This window comes from Xyrauchen texanus, chromosome 4, assembly GCF_025860055.1.
Source record: "Xyrauchen texanus isolate HMW12.3.18 chromosome 4, RBS_HiC_50CHRs, whole genome shotgun sequence".
NCBI lineage: Eukaryota > Metazoa > Chordata > Actinopteri > Cypriniformes > Catostomidae > Xyrauchen > Xyrauchen texanus.
In genome coordinates, this window is record NC_068279.1 from 34,673,797 (window position 1) to 34,686,463 (window position 12,667).

The following is a 12,667-nucleotide window of genomic DNA, read 5'->3' on the forward strand; positions in this document are numbered from 1 at the left end:
ATTAACACTTTGCTTGGCCTTCTCTTATGAGCTTTTATTTACATTCAGCCATTGCCCTGATGAGGGTTTGATGGTAGATCATCATACAAATTATGCTTTGTTTTCTTTTAGCTAACACAAATACACATTTTAATTTAAGTATATTTTCTGGATACTGATGAACGTGCATGGACCACCATTCAAGTCTGAGTTCTATATGTTTTTGTGGGTCTGTATGGAGGTGATATAAAATAAGCTAAGCATTAAGAGTAATTTCTGTGCCAAGAGGATGCACAGAGATGAAAGGTAATGCAAATGGAAGTTTCAAACTGTGAGTTCCATTCCAGACAGCCACCTTAGAAATAGTTAAGATTCTGGAATGGAGAGGAGCCCAACTGGTGAGTGTCTCCTTGTAGCATTTCCATGGAAACATCCATTACATTTGCCAAAAGGACATTTTAATGCTATTTCCACCTATTTAACTATAATTGGCTAACTATATATAAAAAAAAAAAATACAAAATAAAAAAACACACATAATGGGAATTATTTGATATTAATTGCAATCAACAATAGTGATGGGAATTCAGTGTGATCACATTGGACACAATCAGATTGAGACTGGTCAAAATGTATTAAATGAATATTCACCCAGAATCTTCCAGCCATACATGGATAAAAATGAATGCAAAGTGAATGAAATGCAGAGGATTCCATGCTCTGTGAGAATATTGCACATGTGTTGTGCTGAATAAATGCAAGGCTTGCCACAAGCAATTCGCATATGTGGCTGACAATAGTGGGGCGGGCTTATGCATGCAAATAGCTCGCTTGACATGCACAATGCCAGCGACGTTAGCTAATTGCATAATTGCACTGCATGATTATGCGAAAGCGGTTGCACCTTATTGGAACAAGCAAGGTGGGAACGAAATCAAGAGCGTGCCAGCGGACATTTTAGGTCTATCCTTTTCGCATGCTCACCACTGCTAAATTCTTTAAGATGGTGGCACCTTGAAGGAAATTCTACAGTGCTGACGGAGCCCAGCCCACCTCCTCCCTACCCACTGTCTGCAATGCAATTCAGGGCAGATTGCGGGGCATCCTTCGCCTACCCCAACTGCATGATACATATTTAATTCCCATGTCACTAATAAGGATACTAAGCAGAGAGACTAGAGCGTCTGCATGTATGCATGAGTCCGCATGCATTAAATTTGCATAGGAGTGAAGGATTCAAATGTAAGTATGCTAACGTGCAGCGCTGTGCAACATTACTGGCAGATGTGACAAATGCTGTCTTTTGATAGCAACCTAGGCATGAAAAGAACCTCTGCTCTTTTTTCTGATAAATTGTGTGGTACAACCATAGTTCTGCTGATTTAATCAGAATTAATTATTAGGGTCATTGTGCTAATTGTCTTTCAGCAAAGAAACCTGCTATACAGCAGCATTTGAACTGTACTATTCACTGCATGAAAGAAATACAGAATTTCACAATAATATGACCCCCAAGGATGGAAATTATGATACCAAAAAAATGTATTATCCATTTATTTATTTAATACAGTCAACCAGCTCATTGGCATGATGTATATTATTTAGGCCTATTTACCTGAGACACATTTAAATTGACTTATGTTTAGCTCTGAGAATTTGCATAATCTAAATTCAGTAGGCAGAGATACTCAGCCGCAGCCAATCAGCTGCACTACATCAGTAAAATACTGATGCATATTTTGCCACAGTGCTGTTATAACACATATGACTTTTGGCATTGATTAGAATTCATAAAATTAATTTTATAATAATATTATGTACCATTTTATCACTTCAACAGCATATTAACAATTACACATACTGCAAGCTGTTGTACTAGATGATGTATAATACATTTAAACAGATTTTGGGACAAAACAACTGGAACATTTAGCAAGAGATCAAATCAATAATAGCCATTTTTTTCAAACTTGCTCAACTGAATCTGGTTTTGAGGTACCTACTAAATGCTGCTGAGCAGAACAATGAAATTAGAACCTTTTCAATTTGTGATTGGATTTGTCTGGACCTGCCTGCACTGAAATACTCTCATATCTATTCTTTCAGCATTACAAGAATATGTGCATATGAAATCTCATCATTCTTATTATGTTAGAGTAATTAGACAGACTAATTAACATTACTAAGGGGTATAGTATGTTTATAGACAGGTACTCTTCTAGTTTTCAATACACATGCACATGCATACTGTATTATGGCAGTGTGCAAATGCAGGACAGGTGCCGTACACATATACAATATGTATGTGGCATACATATATGTGTACGGAACCTGTCCTGCTTTTGCACACTGCCATTATACGCAAGTGACATCACCCCCTGTTGCCACAGCGACTCCAACCAGCAGGAACGACACTGTGCATGTGACCTGGTCGAGGAAGAGGCGGGTCTACAGGATACTCTGAGCCAACATGCATCTGCTTGTTTAACATCTCAGCACATTTCAAAGCACTTTATTATGTTCGTTTGCAGGAAAAAACTTACACAAGCATGAAAGCTTAGTGAATCTAGAATTAATTTTAGATGCTAAATCTGAAATCAGTTAGCTGTAGGGAAGAATGAATGGAGAAACTGCACTTGTCCTATTAATACCCTTTTAAGGGATGTTATAGTCTTCCAAATGATTCAGTATCAATCTGCTGCATGTACTGTATTTCACTAAATGTCACTTAATGAATCAAGCAAAAATATTATTCTGATCCAACATACTCAGATGGTTGGTGCCCTGTTAAAGGAATTGTTCACCCAAAAATGAAAATTCTCTCATCATTTACTCATTCACATGTCGTAACAAACCTGTACAAATGACTTATTCTGTGGAAGACAAAAGGAGATGTTAGACTGAATGTTAGCATCAGTCACTATTCACAAACATTGGATCTTTTTCCATGCAATGAAAGTATGGTGACTGTGACCAACGTTCTGCGTAACATCTTTTATTGTCTTCCACAGAAGAATGTCATATGGATTTGGAACAACATGAGGGTCAGTAAATGATGACAAATTTTCATTTTTGGGTGAACGTCAAACTAAAAACAAGCATCTATAGCCACAGTTTGAAACATTAAAAAAGTAAATTTGGTCTTAAATTTTGTGTCCCACATTTGAGTAGAGCAGGTTAAAAATGCTATTTACATCAATCATAAAATAACAATCACAAGCATAGGCTGGGCACAAATGCTGAATACTAAACAGGTTAAGCATCCAATGACCAAGTCCGAGACCAACCAAAACATCTTTAGATAAATAAACAGAAATGACAAACCATAACAGTTGGCCAAATGATAATACTTCAGTGAGCACTGTATTAAAGACAACTGTGCAGACGCATTGTGAAAGGTTTGTGTCTGGGAGCAGGCGGAGGAAGTGGAGTAGCCAAAAATATGAAGATTGCTTGCCCCATGAATACTGATAAGCTGCCATGGTCGCCATGGTTATACTATTCAGCCAATTACAAGACAGCAATATGTCTGCACTAAGACACAATGGCAAACAGTCCAATCATAGAGCTGCAAGTGGCCAGCCTACCACATAAATATAATACTCAAAAGCAACCTTATTTCACCTAAGCTAGGTCCTAAACCATGTAAAACACACTGAATATTTACTTGAAGCCCTGTAAGAACACAGACATATTTATTTCACAAAATCATCCAAGACAGCAACCACGAGAGGTTAGATTTTAAAGTTATATCATCTAACAGCTGAAAAGTCATATATGTATTTTTTTTACATGTCACAGTACTGGCTTATGGCATGCAGTGCTGTGTTCTCCATACTATCATTGATATTCTTAAAAACAAAACAAAACAAAACAAATAAAACCATACATGACCCATTTCTATCACTCAAAGCATTTGGATTAGCAGTAATGATGATCTTAAAACTGATTTGCAAACATTAAATACTACATTCAACCTTTCAACAGTACATTAAATTGCAATGCGGACATTCTGAATAGATTGACTGTCAAACCCTGGTGCAAACAAAGCAAGCGTTGCATAGATAAAACGAGGAGGCACATAACATTATCTTAAGAGGAATTACGATGAGTTTGACTTGTATGCTGAAAACAAAACATGGCTTCATATTTTATGTGATGCTAAAAAATTATCCGAACAACCAGACCAAAAAAAAAAAAAAAACATGGAAAAAGGGAACTGGAAAGAATTAATATATAAGGGATCTATCAAAGTCAGAGATGTCAGATTAATTTAGCATGACAAGTATACATAAAAAGGATGTTTTGTTGAAGCTTTAGACACACAATAGGTGTCTTTTGTGGGGACATGAAGACAATAAACCATAAATAAACGATAAATAAAAAGGTGACTATTTCTTTTGACAGTGGATTCGGGTTATTCAGTGTCTGACAGTATCATGTTCCCTGTAAACAAGGTGCGGTCATTGCAGGTATTCAGATAAGAGCCAAAGATTACAAACTATACTTCAGATTGTGTGGCGTGTATACTGTTCAAAGCTCTGACTGTTGTTCCCTCTTCTAACTGCTAAATTTATGCGGGCCAGTAGCCAAAAAGTGACATCATCAATTACTTCAAATGTATAATAATAATAATTTTTGTTAATACTAATAATAATTGGCTAAATAAACAATACATTTTAAAATACATGTGGGATACTTTATTGCTTGGTTAACATGTAATAAAATTAAAATTTCAGTGTGTAAAATGTTAAAGTGTTTAGTCTCTCACTTAAACCTTTCTTGAGATTGTTAGACGATGCTAAATGCAAGGTATAAGCTGGTAAAAGAGCAATTTTATTATTGTTCAGTTTTGTGTTAGGCATATATCCACTTAAGTCTATACTCTGCTTTAAAACAAATATCTCATTCACTCTAAAATTACGTGGAGTGAATTCCAACTTCGTAAAATAATATTTCCAATTCTGTTACAAAGAATAACGTTACAATGAGAGGGCGTTAAACCAGACGGAAAAAAAAATCTCACACTTCTCAAGTTCAAATACAATAGTGAGGACAATAGTGGTAATGTCATCTTTTAAACACCCTCTAACACCTGCAGTAAAGCAACGCTTGAAAGCTTCAACCTCAACACACAACCTTTATACTGCATGCACTTATTTTACACACATACAAACAATTCCCCTCACAAGCAGTGTAGATATGTCATGCCTGTGAGATATTCACAGCCGTTAGGCTACTTGTTCTTGCATTGGGGCCCGTGTCTGCTGAGGCTGGGAACGGTCGCCACTTTCAAAAGGGATGCAGATGAGTCGGGTGCACTTGACATCTTTTCATGACCCATGACCCCCCCCGTGGCATTGCCACTTGCCCTCGAGCGTGGGAATAAGAGCGTCCAGTCGTTCACATCTACTGCGCTCCGTTTAACGGAACCAATTAAGGAGGACCGACCCCCTCGCTCCCCATGTGCCCACCCCTTTTCATTTTTGTCAGCGCTCTCTATATGTCCTAATTATTTCTGTTTGGGGAATGCCAACACCGTTTCCTGGCCAAAGGCGACCGAGCTGAAATAAATAGTGAGCACGTGGGTTTCTGTCTCTTCACATGTCAGTTGAAGTAAACTGATGAAATTCAATTCTCGAATACAAACTCGACCAATTTCTGGAAAAAGGTTCATTTAATATCTATCTTCTCTGAATTTATCCATTTCCTTAAAACAGCTCATTTGTGAGTTTTAACCTGAGCGCATTTTATACGCGTCAGGCGTGCGAGATGAACACAAACCGAGTGTTTTATACAACATTATAAAATAAACCTGGAAAAAATGTAAACTTAAATTCTTGTGTGTTTTACTCAAGAGTTCTAGACATATATGACTTTAAGATATATATATATATATAATTATTAGTATTTTTAGTATTAGTATTTATATATATATATATATATATATATATATATATATATATATATATATATATATATATATATATATAATTATTAGTATTTTATTATTATTTAGGAATCTTCTTGTTCTTAAGCATCCAGATTTCGATGAGCCTGGAGGCAGTTTTTACTTTCGGTTACCTAGCTTTATGAAGTCCAACACACTCATACAGCTAGATAACCAAAGATAACAACTCGCTTCCAATTCCACGAGAGTAATCCCCGGATACCAGTGTGTCTTGTGTAAGAATAAATCCAAGTGCAGAAGTTGCTAAAACATAATGAAACAGGCACCAAACTTCAATTGTAAAGTCATTCCGATCCGTAGTCCAATTTGTAGTCTTTCAAAGTCGCAAACAAATGGCAGTTTCTTCATATGGCAACGAGAATCAAAGCAGATGCTATAATCCATTTGACATCGGAGCACTTAACGTTAAAACAATATGAGAGTTGAAGTGAGAGAGCCTTTCGAGTAAGAAGCAGTCATCCTCGCACAGGCCATCATTTGCATTGCAAATTACCTCCCAATCTCACAAAAGGTTCCTTTGGCTCTTTTAAATCGTGGCACCATGGATATCCCACGGAACCAGCGGCGAGATTATACAAAGGGAAAATCCGATTCCATAACATCGCGTTCATTTCGCCGCTGAATGGAGAGTTATCTATCTCTCTTATTTTTGGCCGAGTGGTGGCCGGTCGTCCGTGCACGGATGAGATCGCTAATGCCACAGATCCCCGAGAGCTGCTATAAGAGAGACGAGAGGAGGATTGTGTTGCTGCTGCCAGCGGTCTGAGAGAGGGAACAGGGCCACATCTCGAGGAGTGGGGGGTGGAGGGGGTAACCGGGGGCTTCCAGTACCAAAATATGGACCAGCCAGAGAAGGTCAAAGGTCTCGGACCGCGGGAATGTGAAGCAATGATGATAGTGATAATGATGTAATAGAAGTCTCCAGAGTGCACATGCATCCCTTTGGCAGGTTGAAGCAGGGGTCCTCACGTACTGTTGCTAAACGCATAATGTATTTTCTTACCAGGGCTGTGGCGACAACGACAAGCATATGGAAATAGTTGAGAGGCAATGTCAGGATTGTATTGTACGACTGAGTAGGCTACATGAAATGTATTGGAAATGGTTCTTCAGCGACTAGAGGAATTTTGCGATTGTATACTTGCATTGACAATCAACAAGCAAGGTAGGCTATGGTTAGTAGCCTATAGCAGAACCATTCCTGGTTGACCTTGATCTAGAAAATTGATGTGATTTCTGTTGCTAGTATATGGCGATGCCCTCATATACTGACCTTTAGGTTGCAGAATATCATTTATTTTTTTTGAGTGATTAGCTAGTATGGATAAACCAACCTGCTGAGTTTCCAGCATATTGATTACTGGAATGTGACACTTACAGTCCATCTCTCTCTCTCTCTCTCTCTCTCTCTCTCTCTCTCTCTCTCTCTCTCTCTCTCCCTCTGAGTGTGTGTGTGTGTGTGTGCGTGCGTGCGTGCGTGCGTGCGTGTGTGTGTGTGTGTGTGAAGTGGTGCTCAAGAAGTTGTGAAGCTGAAAAACATGCTCATTGAAATAATCGTTTCACCAATCTTATAAAATGTGTCTTCAATGTGTCGCTGATTGGCTAGTCTATCTGAGACAAGTTGTCACAATATACTGTATAGACGTGAGCACAGACGGTGTGCTGCTGTAGGCCCATATAATGTGCACAGATAATGCACTTTAAAATAACCCTACTAAAAATGGCTCTAATTTTAACCAGACAGGTTTCAACTTTACTAAAGTGAATAAGTTTAAGTATAATTAGCAATTAACAATCTATGATTTTTTTTATTTACCCAGTGGGAACACACTCAGTGCTGCTGTGCAAGACAAACAATAGCTTATATTTGGAACGCTTAGCCCTTAGGCCCTAAGTTAGCCCTGAGTTTGGCATTAGGCTTATTCAGGTCTTTTATAAGAGGGCTCTGTTAATGCCCAAATGGTAAATGGTTAGAAGAATCAAAGCATAGGCCTACCTAATAACAAAATCAAAGCACAGTGTATAAAAACAATAAGTCAGTGAGTAAAAACATTTAACTCATGGATAGTTTGAGTAACTCCATTATATCACATATCATGAGCAAATATTGAACTACATGTTTTAAATTGAAGAACATTTTGTTGAACAAATTTGTTGGCCTTATTTGAAGCTACAATTAACGGTGTGTATGATTGCATGCAGTATTGAGGCTAAATTCAGTACAGTGTTTAAATGAAATAATGGACTCATATAAAGTCTCAGCCAGTTATAAAACACAAAAAATAATTTGCTTGATAGAAGATAAAGGCTGCTATTTATGTAGGACGTGCCATCAAAATCACTATCTATAGGCAGCCCTACAGATGAACAAGATATTACAAGTTATCTGCCAAAATGCAACATTAAATCCCCTTTTATATTACAATAATCACAAGTTGCCATTAAACTTTTAACCTACCTGTGGTATCGTTGCATGAGAGCATGGCCTTGAGACAAGCCCTTTTGATTATTCAATTCATAATATGTTTACTAAACACATTCTAATATACCTAGAATTTTAACTCTACCTAAAAGTACCATTTATACTTTAAGTGAATTTGCCCTTGTCATAGTGACACATTATTGTCCAATAAATTAATTAATGAATGTCTCCAGATGTAGCTACTCACATTAAGCCTTTTTTTAAATTGCGCCGAAGTCGACTTGAGCAGATGCAACTCCTGCGGTAGGTAAACAGCTCTCTCACCAACAAGCCGGCGTACACGCGGGGAACTTTGGGTTTAAAATTGCCGCTAATTCTCAGTTCATTACGTGTGCCTCAGCGGCTCTGATTCCTGCACGAGCACAGTACAAGTGCACGAGAACGACAGCTACCGTATAAGCAAGAGCCAGTGAGAGGGGATGAGAAGGAGGAGGGGTTGAGAAGTTTCCCATAACCTATTTGTCTGCAGCACCAAATAGAAAAGTGCACTGTTGAGCAGAGAAGGTCGGCATGTTTTTTTTTTTAACCCCTTTTTTCTTTTCTTTTTTCAAGATGGGTGTTCGGGAGGGGGCAGTCCTCTCTGTGAAAGAAAGGACGTGCTCTGAAATTCAAACAAGTTCGCCAGGTCTTTTGTTGGACTTGAACTGAGGAGGCATTGTTCCTCTATTGGCGTGGACTATCCCCGAGTTCCCAGACCAGGTTACGGATTGACTGTGGTAATGAATTTGCTCCGAGCGCTTCTGCCCAACACGTTTTGACTGGCAATAGCCATCTATGACAGTGAGAGGTCATCATTAATTCGGAGAAAACGTGCACACTAATATGTAACCCATATACGTCCCATAAACCTCATGCACAAGAATGTCCGCAATTACAAAAAGGGCCTTGCATAGGCTACATACAACTTTTCCTCATGCCATGAATGTATAAGCCTATAGGCTACAATGGGAATAGGTATAATAATGTGTCTATTGATATTTTTATAATAAGAGCAATGACGATATTATTCATATAAGATTATAAATATGTTGATTTCAGATTGTGGACTTTTTTTAAATAATAAAATAGCCTAATATTGCCTAATTCTTATTCCTTCGTAATTCTCAATTATGTCTCGCACTTGTGTTTGACTAAAACGAATTCACGTTTAGATTTTCAACGAGGTCACGTCCAATGACGTAGCAAGCCTATCGGCTACGTGCAGCCATATTTAAATACATCAGGGAAATTAGCGCATCAAATATGCAAATCCCCCCAACATAGCCTTTCTTTCAGCGGTCGGAGTAATTTGCCCTCTTCCGCTTCGTGGTGGTTCGTTTCTTTATGAGAAGAATATGCAAGTTGCTGTTTTTTTATTAAAAGGAAGCATCTCTCTTTACCGTGAATTCTGGATCGTGTGCAGTCAAGAAGCGGAGACTCTTTGCCAGGGAAATCGCCCATCATGCATAATGAGACGCCTGCTCCGCCATTCTTACATCTCCGCAGTTGGTCCCTGCCTGTGCATTATTTTTAATATTGATGCATATTTAAAAGGTATATTTGAATTTCCTTTGCATTCACGGTGGATACGTTGCCGATATAGGCTATACTCTATCATTTGGCAGAGTGATTTGGCAAAGGCTTGACTCTTCGGGATGCGGATTTTTATTCTGTATAGCCTAGTAGGCTATTGTCTACATTATCGCCATTTGAACGATTAGAGAAGGTTTCGTACTTCTAAATGCTTTTTTAGTATCCGTATTCCTTCGATAGGATCCGTTATTTGAACTAAATGGTATAAAATGGCACTGTACAATTCAAAAGCATTATGAGCGCACAAAGAGATTTGAACGCCTCAGACAAAAGGGACAATAAGCGTTTTGTGTCGTTAGCGTATCATTTATTTAAAACATCTCCTTACATTCAGAAATAGCCTGTTGAAAGCTAGTATACATTAATGACAGGTATTTTTTTATTTAATGTATTTTTTGTCCTAAAAAATCAAATAGTATGAACAAATGCATACAATTTGGAGCCGTCTAATTAAAATGAGCAAATTTTAAATTATGCAGCTTTTTACTAGCATTAACACAATGCAATTATGCTATAAGCCGTATTGATTAATCACACGTCTATATCTGTTTCCAAATAATAGCCTCCATAATTACTCTTAATTTAACAATCTGTCATATAATTTTTTTTCTATTTATAGCCTAAAAAATAGGCGACTTTAACTTATATTTTAAACAAAAACATAATAAAAAATAAAGACACATTCTTAAAAGAAAAATAGCAGTCACACGAAACCTATTGCTTTTAACTTACCATTCACACACATCACTGACCTTAAAACTTACCCTAAAGTCATCATTAGACCTAAAATCCGTTTTCCTATTAATAGCATATAATTGCGCTCACATTCGAGACATGAGCCTTATCCAGAACTTTTTTTTGCGCAAACATCAGCATCGCTCCCTCCAACTCGTAAAGCGTCTGATCTTCATCTTGTGAACCTTTGCTCAGCTGATCTGGTACCCAATAGAAGAGGTCAGATGGGCACGCGCAAAGATTTACTCCCAGTGGGTCAAAACATGTGCTGTCTGTCCTTTGCTCGCATGTTGTCCGCCTTAAACAAACTTGAGATAGCTCGCAATATATCTTATGAACAGGCGTCAAAGATAGACATTGGACTTATTGGACTCTTCATGTCCTCCTCATCTTGGTGACTTCGTACAGTCAGAACTCCGAAGTTGTGCCGCACATGTGTGTGTGTGATGGGCTGCGCCTGTTAGCAACACAGCAGGACCGCGATTACCATACTTATGCATATTTAAAACCTTTACAGAAAGGAATTCAAACTTTTCCACAGATTTGTAATAAACTGTGAAGGAAGGCAATGTATCATCCTATCGTCTTAAATTATAATATTATGCTTTAATTTATCCAATCAAATTTTAAACATAAAAATTATATATTTTTTGTTATTTTCACGAATGTTGACATTAAATAACATTTTGCGCATTTTAACCATTTTTGCCGATTATGCGTCTTGGACTCAGCCGGCTAAACTATAGTTCGAGATGTATTCAGCCTGAATCACTATATATTTAGACTTTTTCGACCTCGTGAAGAATCGAACAGATTTTCAAGCATTCATATTAAACCCTCAGCCTATTCGAAAGAATGACAATAACTTTAAAACTGTTCATAAATATAGACTTTTCACGAGCATATATATCCATTTAAACTTTCTGTCACACATCTTACATAAAGCAACTAACTTTTAATAGATAAACCGTTCGACAGAATTTCATTTGTGACCAGGATTTTTTTTACCAACTGTTTTCCTTCAAGCCTTCCCGATAATTGTTGTTCTAAGAAAGAACTACAAAGAAGACAAATATATATATATCTATATAGAGAGAGAGAGAAAGAGAGAGAGAGAGAGAGAGAGAGAGAGAGAGAGAGAGAGAGAGATTAAATGTTATTCTTATTATTTCGGTAGTGATTAGAGTAAATAAATAGGGGAACAATGAGAAATAAGTAACAAAATATCTTAAAATGTCATCTTTATAGCATCGCATGTAATCGACTTGAAAAGTAACAAAAATGCGCCAAAATCGCCGTCTATAACTCAAGTGTCTGAAAGACTTTTCGTATTCAAACGTGGAAAAAAATACAATAGCATCTAAACCAGCATGTTCTTGCCCAGTGGTTCAATGCCGAAGAGTAAAATAAAACAAAACAGACAGACAGACAGACAAATAGACAGATAGACAGACAGACAGACAGACAGACAGACAGACAGATAGATAGACAGACAGACAGACAGACATAGATAGATAGATAGACAGACAGACAGACAGACAGACAGACAGACAGACAGACAGACAGACAGACAGACAGACAGATAGATAGACAGACAGACAGACAGATAGACAGATAGATAGATAGATAGACAGACAGACAGACAGACAGACAGACATAGATAGATAGATAGATAGACAGACAGACAGACAGACAGACAGACCGACCGACCGACCGATCGATCGATCGATCGATAGATAGATAGACAGACAGATAGGCATAGATAGACATATGCTGAAATTACAGTGCATACACTATTCATAAAGAATTTGTCTGTGACATTTAAGCTGTTAGTTATTTCTAAGTATTGCCTCAGCTATTAATTCCCTAGAAATTCACTCAACCTGAGAATGTGATTTTTTTTTTTGGTGAAGTATTTTGTAATAGGC